This window comes from Apium graveolens, chromosome 10 (genome assembly GCF_009905375.1).
Source record: "Apium graveolens cultivar Ventura chromosome 10, ASM990537v1, whole genome shotgun sequence".
Classification (NCBI taxonomy): domain Eukaryota; kingdom Viridiplantae; phylum Streptophyta; class Magnoliopsida; order Apiales; family Apiaceae; genus Apium; species Apium graveolens.
The window spans coordinates 36,920,467-36,929,398 of NC_133656.1; the positions used below are offsets into that span (position 1 = coordinate 36,920,467).

General features: G+C 40.2%; 1 non-coding gene across 1 annotated transcript; it reads left to right on the plus strand.

The window, feature by feature from the left end:
* Positions 1-5,733: 5,733 nt before the first annotated feature.
* On the plus strand, positions 5,734-5,840 carry LOC141694712 (small nucleolar RNA R71). The gene has a single exon (XR_012563997.1). It is a non-coding gene; the product is annotated as a small nucleolar RNA R71 (small nucleolar RNA).
* The last annotated feature ends 3,092 nt before the right edge of the window (positions 5,841-8,932 follow it).

Genomic DNA, 8,932 nt, shown 5'->3' on the forward strand with positions numbered 1-8,932 from the left:
ACTGCGATTTCCCCCTCAAAAACTTCAAAATCCCTTGGTAGATGAATTCGCCAAGGTCCACATAATATTCATCATTCAGAATCCCCCATAACAATCTCGCCCTCTCCATTGTAACCTCATGTGTATGCGAAGAAGGAAGAATATTAGCACATATAAATGCATTCCAAGCACGAGCATACATGTTCATCGTGACAGCAGGGAAACTACGATAATCGTTGGACCCCCTTTTGAACTTCCACACTATATCTGGGTGACAGAGAGTAGAAATAATCAAGTCTAAAGCAAAGTCCTCAGGGGCCCTTGCATTCCAGTTCTCCTCCTGTGGTTTTCTTTGTCGCTGTCCAATAACACGGCGAATCGCCTCGGGCTGGTAATCAATAGTAAGCCCACGAATAACAGAATACCCATTCTTGTCAGCCTTGGCATTCGTATAGAACTCGTGAACAACACTCATCGGTACCGCCTCAGGTGACTCACAGAATGTAATCCTTCCCTTCTCAGCAATCATCGGTAGCAACTCACCATCCCTCCCTGATGGAAAGAACCCCCTCTTCTTCATAATTGGCTTAGTCAAAAGCTTGGCGTACTCTTCTTCAGCAGCCCTATCCAACAATCGGGGCCGCACAGCAGTATTCCTTGAAGAATCAGTAGCAGTCGGATTGGTGCTACTGTTACCCTCAGTTCGTGATCTCTTTGGCGCTATGAGAACCGAGAATAAAAGGTAGAGAGTTTGTGTTTGGTGTGTAAGAGAGATTTTGTAGTGTTGAAAGTATGTGGGATGTGTATGTAGAGGTTGGATGTATTTATAGGGAAAAATTAGGGTTAGAATTTGATTAGGAGTGGGGATTGTGGCTAAGTATGGGGGGAATTCGTGGGTTAATGGGTGATATAGCTTCTGTGAATTTTGGGTTTTGGAAAAAGTACTAAATTCTAAGGTGTCATATGGTCTCATATCTTGGGTTGCCTCCCAAGAAGCGCTTCTTTTACGTCATTAGCTTGACGTAGAGTAATGCGATCAAGTGGATAATAAAATGGCACTAACCACTTCACGGTTTGCCGTATCTCCATATTAGTGCTTCAATATTTGACCATTTACTTTGAATGCTTGGCCCGGATCATTCTCAAAAATCTCCACCGCTCCATGTGGAAACACAGTTTTGACGATAAATGGTCCACACCACCTTGATTTCAACTTTCCAGGAAAAAGTCAGAGATGAGAGTTAATTAGAAGAACTTGTTGCCCCGACACGAATGACTTAGGCGATAGCTTCTTGTCATGCCACCTTTTTACCTTTTCCTTGTATATTTTGTTATTTTCGTACGCTTAAAGTCAAAATTCATCAAGTTCATTTAACTGAAGCATTCGCTTCTTTCCAGCTGCATCTAGATCAAGGTTTAACTTCTTCAATACCCAATAAGCCTTATGCTCAAGCTCCGCAGATAAATGACATCCCTTGCCATAGACAAGTTGAAATGGGGACATCCAAAGTGGAGTCTTGTATGCTGTTCTATAAGCCCAAACTGCTTCATCGATCTTCAAAGACCAATCTTTCCTTGACGGACAAACGACTATCTCTAGAATGTGCTTGATCTCTTTATTAGACACTTCAGGTTGACCATTAGTTTGTAGATGATAGGCAGTAGTAATGTGATGATTCACATTGTAGCGTTGCATCATAGAGGTGAACTTACCGTTGCAGAAATGCGATCCTTCGTCACTTATGATAACTCGTGGCGTTCCAAACCTTGTGAATATCTGCTTATGAAGAAAACTCAACACTACCTTTGCATCATTAGTCGGTAGAGCTTTGACTTCTACCCATTTCAAGACATAATCGACTACCAGCAAGATGTACTGATTATTGTAGGACGAGATAAATGGTCCCATAAAATCGATTCCCCAAACATCGAAGACCTCAACTTCAAGTAGCACATTTAAAGGCATCTCTTCCTTTATGGAAAGATTCCCAACTATTTGGCAATGATCACACCTTAAAATGAACTGATGTGCATCCTTAAACAACGTAGGCCAGAAAAACCTGCTTGAAAAATACGAGCTGCTGTCTTTTCACCACCATAATATCCACCATAAACTGTGGAGTGAAAGTCTCATAATATCCCCTCCGTCTCACAGGATGGGATACATCTCCTGATGATCTGGTCAGTTCCTTGTCTAAACAAATATGGTTCATCCCAAATGTACCACTTCACCTCATGCATAAACTTCTTATTTTGAGCCGCATTCATATTAGGAGGCATTCTATTGCTAACAAGATAGTTCAAAATATCTGCGAACCATGGCTCTTTCTCTTGAATTGCGAACAACTGCTCATCCGAAAAAGATTCGTTGATCAATGTCTTATCATGTGCAGTAGAATCGGGATTCTCCAATCTAGAGAGATGGTCAGCTACTTGATTTCTAGTACCTTTTCAATCCTTGATCTCTAACTCGAATTCCTGTAGTAAGAGAATCCAACGAATAAGTCTAGGCTTCGAATCCTTCTTTGAGACCAGATAGCGGATGACAGCGTGATCAGTGAACACTGTCACCTTTGTCCACAGTAGATTAGATCGAAATTTTTCGAAACCAAAAACTATAGCCAAGAGCTCCTTCTCAGTAGTAGTGTAGTTCAGTTGGGCTCCATTTAGCGTCTTACTAGTATAGTAGACCACATGAAAGATATTAGTCTTTCACTTCCACTGCATAATCACTTGCATCACACATCATTTCAAAAGGTTCTCTCCAGTCAGGTGTCGTAATAACTGGTGCGGTAATTAAACTCTTCTTGAGAGTCTCGAATGTTGCCAAGCATTCATCATCAAATTTGAAAGGCATATCTTTCTCAAGCAAATTGCACAACGGCTTAGATATCTTAGAGAAGTCCTTGATAAAATACCGATAAAAACCCGCATGACCAAGAAAGCTACGGACTCCTTTCACAGAAATAAGTGGCGAAAGATTTTCAATAACGCCCACCTTGGCTTTATCCACCTCAAGACCTTTACTAGAGACCTTATGCCCAAGAATGATGCCTTGTTGCACCATGAAGTGACATTTTTCCCAATTGAGCACCAGATTGGTCTCAACACACCTTTTGAGCACCAAACGGAGATTATTCAAGCATTTATCATACGAATGTCCAAAGACGGAGAAGTCGTCCATGAACACTTCGACATTATATCCAATCATATCAGAGAATATGGCCATCATGTATCTCTGAAAAGTGGCAAGTGCACCACATAAGCCAAAAGAAACTCTACGAAAAGCAAATGTGCCAAATGGACAACTGAAGGTGGTCTTCTCTTGATCTTCTGGTGCAATGCAAATCTAATTATAGCCCGAATAGCCATCCAGAAGACAATAATACTCATGACCAGCCAACCTGTCATGCATCTGATCAATGAATGGAAGAGGGAAGTGATCCTTTCTCGTGGCTTTATTCAACTTCCTGTAGTCCATGCATACCCTCCATCCTGTGACTGTTCAAGTAGGGATCAGCTCGTTCTTCTCATTTTCTACCACAGTAATACCTCCTTTCTTAGGTACACATTGCACGGGGCTCACCCAAGAACTGTCAGAAATAGGATATATGATTCCTGCATCCAGCCATTTTAGAATTTCTTTCTTCACCACTTCTTTCATTATAGGATTAAGCCTTCGTTGTTGCTCAATAGTCAGCTTGCTACCTTCCTCTAGCAGAATTTTATGCATGCAGTACGAAGGGCTGATCCCTTTTATATATGCTATAGTCCACCCGATAACCGATTTGTATTTTCTCAGAATCCTCAAGAGCTTGTCCTCATTACTACCTGAAAGGTCAGATGCAATAATAACAGGTAAAGTAGATGCATTACCTAAAAAGCATACCTCAAGTGTTCAGGAAATAGTTTGAGCTCCAAAGTAGGTGCTTCCTCAATAGATGGTTTGAGCTTTCCCTCAGCATTCTTGAGATCAGTATTTCCAAGAGATTCAAATGGCAAGTCTAACTTCCGTTTCCAAGGAGAAGCATTTAGATATTGTAACTGCTCATTGCCTTCTTCATCTTCACTATCAAAATCCCCCAATAAGGCTTTTTTAAGGCGTCAGACCTTAGCACATAATCAAGTTCTGAAATAACTGCAGAATCAATCAAATCCACCTTGAAGCACTCCTCATCTTCCATAGGGAATTTCATCGCATTGAACACATTGAATGTCACATCTTGATATTGCACCCTCATAGTGAGTTCACCTTTTTGCACATCTATCAAGGTATGAACTATATCCAAGAAAGGTCTTCCCAAGATTATGGGAATCTTCTTATCTTCCTCAAAATCCAGAATGACAAAATCTGCAGGAAAGATGAGCTTGTCCACCTTTACTAGCACGTCCTCCATAATGCCTCGTGGGTATGTAATCGAACGATCAGCCAATTGTAGAGACATATAGGTGGGCTTCAGATCGGGCAAATTCAGCTCTTTGAAGATAGGCAACGACATCAGATTGATGCTTGCTCCCAAATCGCAAAGGCACTTGTCAAATGACAACTTGCCAATACTGCAAGAAATGGTGAAGCTACCTGGATCCTTAAGCTTTGGAGGTAACTTTTATTGCAGAACGGCACTGCACTCTTCTGTCAGAGCAACAGTATCAAGATCATCCAGTTTCACCTTCCTCGAAAGAATACCTTTCATGAATTTCACATAACTAGGCATTTGCTCAAGAGCCTCCGCGAAAGGTATGTTAATGTGAAGTTTCTTGATCACCTCCAGAAACTTACCAAATTGCTTGTCCAGCTTTTGTTTTTGCAATCGCTTAGGAAAAGGTGATGGAGGATAGAGCTGTTTCTCCCCTGTATTACCCTCAGGTAGAGTGTGTTCAACAGTAGTCTTCCTTGGTTCCCCCTCTTTCTCCTTTTGCATTCCTTCTTCATCTACAACTTTAACTTCTACATCTTTTGCTTTTTCAGCATCAGCAACTTTTCCAGACCTTAAGGTGACAGCTTTGACTTGCTCTTTAGCTTCCTTCCTGCCTGGCACTTTAGTATCGCTAGGAAGTGTGCCAGGTTGACAATTGAGCAAGGCATTGGCTATTTGTTCAATTTGATTTTCCGAGGTCTTAATAGAAACAGCCTGACTTTTGCACAACAACTTTAACTCCTCGAAATCAGCACTAGAAGGTGGAGCAGTACCTCCTTGTTGAGAATATGTTTGCCTGTGAGCAAATTGCTGAGGTTGTTGGAATCCAGGTGGATTAAACTGTTTATTTGTAGCTTGCTGATATGGTTGCTAAACAGCATTCTGATTATCGCTCCAGTTGAAATTGGGATGATTTCTATTATTAGGATGATAAGTAGCAGGCACAGGCTGCTGCGGTCTCTGAAAATTGTTCATATACTGAACAGATTCATTAACAAGAGGACACTGATTCGTAGCATGAGAGCCTGCACAAAGCTCACAGACACTAGCTATTTGATTTACGCCATAGTTGGTTAAAGAATCGGCCTTCATAGACAGCACCTTGAGCTGTGCTGCAATAGCTGTAGCTGCATCGACTTCCAGAATACCCGCTACTTTCCCAGGCATCATCCTTTGAGTAGGGTTTTAATACTCATTTGCAGCCATAGTTTCAATGAGATTATAAGCCTCAGTATAGCTTTTGGCCCATAAGGCTCCTCCAGAAGCTGCATCGAGCATGGGTCGAGATTGGACCCCCAAACCATTGTAGAACCTAGTGATCACCATCCAGTCAGGCATACCATGATGTGGACATTTTCTCAACATCTCCTTGTAACGCTCCCAAGCTTCACACATAGATTCTCCTGGTTGCTGCGCAAACTGAGTAAGAGCACTCCTCATAGCTGCAGTTTTGGCCATTGGATAGAACTTCACCAGAAACTTTTGCGCAATATCTTTCCAAGTAGTGATGGACCCAGCTGGTAAAGAATGTAACCAGTCCTTAGCTTTGTCCCTCGGAGAGAATGGGAAAAGCCTCAGCTTGATAGCCTCATCAGTAACACCATTATATTTGAAAGTACTATAGATCTTGACAAAATTCCTGATATGCATGTTGGGATCTTCAATCGCAGCCCCTCCGAAAGAAACAGAATTCTGCACCATCTGAATAGTGCCCGACTTGATTTCAAAAGTATTGGCCTCAATAGCCGGATGAAGGATGCTTGACTGAATGTCATCAATTTTAGGCCGAGAAAAGTCCATAAGAGCTTGATCAGCTTGAGCTAGATGATCACCCATTATTTCAGGTTATTTCTTTTCACTCTCTTTATCCGAATCTTCAAAAACTATCTTCTCCAGAGAGTCAAGAGCTTTATCTGTTTCCTCAGCTTTATCCAGATTTCTCTTACGCGTGCGAGAACGTGTTTGCATAAACGCTCGCTAGAGTACCCGAAACAAAACCGGAAGCAGTAAGTAACAAGTCTTAATCAATGAATCTTAATGACCACTGACGGCAAGTACATAAACTAAACAAATTAACACCGAGTCCCCGGCAGCGGCGCCAAAAACTTGTTATGCACAAAATATGCGCTAAATAATTCACGCAAGTATACGCGTTTTCAAGTAATATATAATGATTTCTAATTTATTCTCACAGAGACTCTAATTATATTTAATTAACACTTACTCACCAATGTATGATTATTCTTCAATGCCAAGACGATAACAATTAAGATTGGTTAACTAATATTAACTATGAGAATTAAACACTTAAATTAACAATATTAAACACACATGAGATCCTAACTTCATTACTACTTCATTCAATAGTTATTGTTATTAACCTTAGCATGTAATGGTGATGATATTAATCGAACAACACGAAACTGATAAATGCCAACTTTCGTTGTACGAATACCATTCTACCAAGCATCCACAATTAAGATAGAAGTTGAATAGGCATCAATTATGTTGAGACCCTATATGTCTACAGAATTTGAAAACATAACGATTTAAGCGCAAGTTATTCATGATGATTACACAGGGCAAGTAAAACGGTTAGAGTTACCCACTAATCATGCATAAAATACATGAACCTATACTAGCAAGGCAAGTTCTAAATCTCAAGATTCACTGTCACTTCACAAGAGATTAACAGGCTATCTTACATGTTCGTGACGCATATAAGACGATTAAGCACAACCTATGCTAGATATCATACAATCACCACATAACAAGGTATTAAACAATTAACTAAAGAAATCCATAGTAAATCCGCTAGAATCCCATGATCACGATTAGCCCAAAATAGAACTCATCGTCACCATGGGTTCATATAAAAGTATGATAATACACAACGATATAAAGATGAAAAATATTTAATAAATAAAGAAGTACGTTACAAGAGTATTAAGGTTCAAAGTATAAAGAAACTAGCATCCACTGTTACAACGAATTAAAAGAATCATAAGATAAACGAATGCTTCCTCTTCTTCGTTGTTGCGTGCTAAAACGGTCTTCTCAATCTTCTTGCCTTTGCTCTTGATTATTCTCTATCTAGAAAACGTCTTCCCATAAGGTTTATATAATAGCCCAAGAGAACTAGCGCCAACAGAAACCCAATTGTACTAGAATTAATAAAATCCAGATTCTGAAATTCCGCCCACAGGCGGTCGCCTGCATCCTCCACGCAGCCGCTTACTAGCACACGGTCGCCTGCTCCTAGCGCGCGGCCGCTTGTAACCTTTCCGGAAAATTTCTTATTTTGCTTCTACTTTTGCTGATTTCTTCGCTCATCACCCCTAGACTGATTCCAAGCACTTCCTTAAGCTTAATTTGATGAAAACCACCTATCTAAGCAAGTTATACCCTAAAATACAAAAACACTAGAAAACGCGTCAAATAAATAAAGTACTTGAGTTCAAGACACCAATTCAAGCTGCTATGAGATGCTCTAAGTGGTATAAAATGCCACTTATCAGCCAACGTCCTTATAGAACCTACAAAATAGGTTCTTGTCTCTCTTCTCGAGGTATCCCCTTAGTGGCTTCGGCTATCTGAAATCCTTATCTTTCTCAATTTTCATCAGTATTTGGCTTCTCGGCGCATTCAGCCTTGCATATTCAGTGAACCTTGGTGGTTGATTCTTTTTGGAAGGGGGATCAGAATTCTTTCCAGTTCGAGGATATTTGTCCTTGGTGTCGTACTCTTGGTCCGTCTTCCGCTTCTTATTAGCAGTGGATTCATTGTTTACCACCGTCTTCCTCATGCTTTCCTCCACCTTGATGTAATTTTTGTCCCTATCTTGTGTTAGAAATATGTTGAGAACTTGATGATAAGTTGAAGAAAACACTTTAGTAGATTTAACTAAGTGTTTTTGTAGCTCTCGACGGATGTTCTTCAATAGTCCTGACGGATGACCACTAAATATCCATCGAGAGTGTAGCTTATGTAATAATAAGTCTTGTCGCACATGCCTGCAAACAACAATGTATTAGTAGATGTTGTAGGATTCTTTATGTCATGTTGTCTACTAGATTGATATGCAGAATATGTGGGCTAATTATAAATATAAGATGTCTTGTAATTCTGTATAAGTGAAATAGAGTCAAGTGACAGAAAGGCTCCGAACGGATGATCTGTAAAGGCTCCCGATAGATAATCAATAAGGCTCCCGACAGATGACCAACATAGACCCGACGGATGATCATAATTCAAAAGAGCAGTTGATGGTGACAACACAGTCGCATGCGTCGGGTGTTTGCAAACGGAATGTTGCAGCCTAATTGCAGGATTTAGAGAACAAAGAAGCATTACCATTTCCATGCAATTATGAAGATATTCAAAGATGCTGGATAGAGTATTGAAGTAGCATGAAACTAGACTAGAAACAATTTTTGTTTTACTTGTTTGTCTTTTTATCATGGAACTTGGTAGTATATAAACCAAGTGTAGCAAGTAGAACAAACTAACTAAGCAAGCAAAATTTTCAGAGAGAC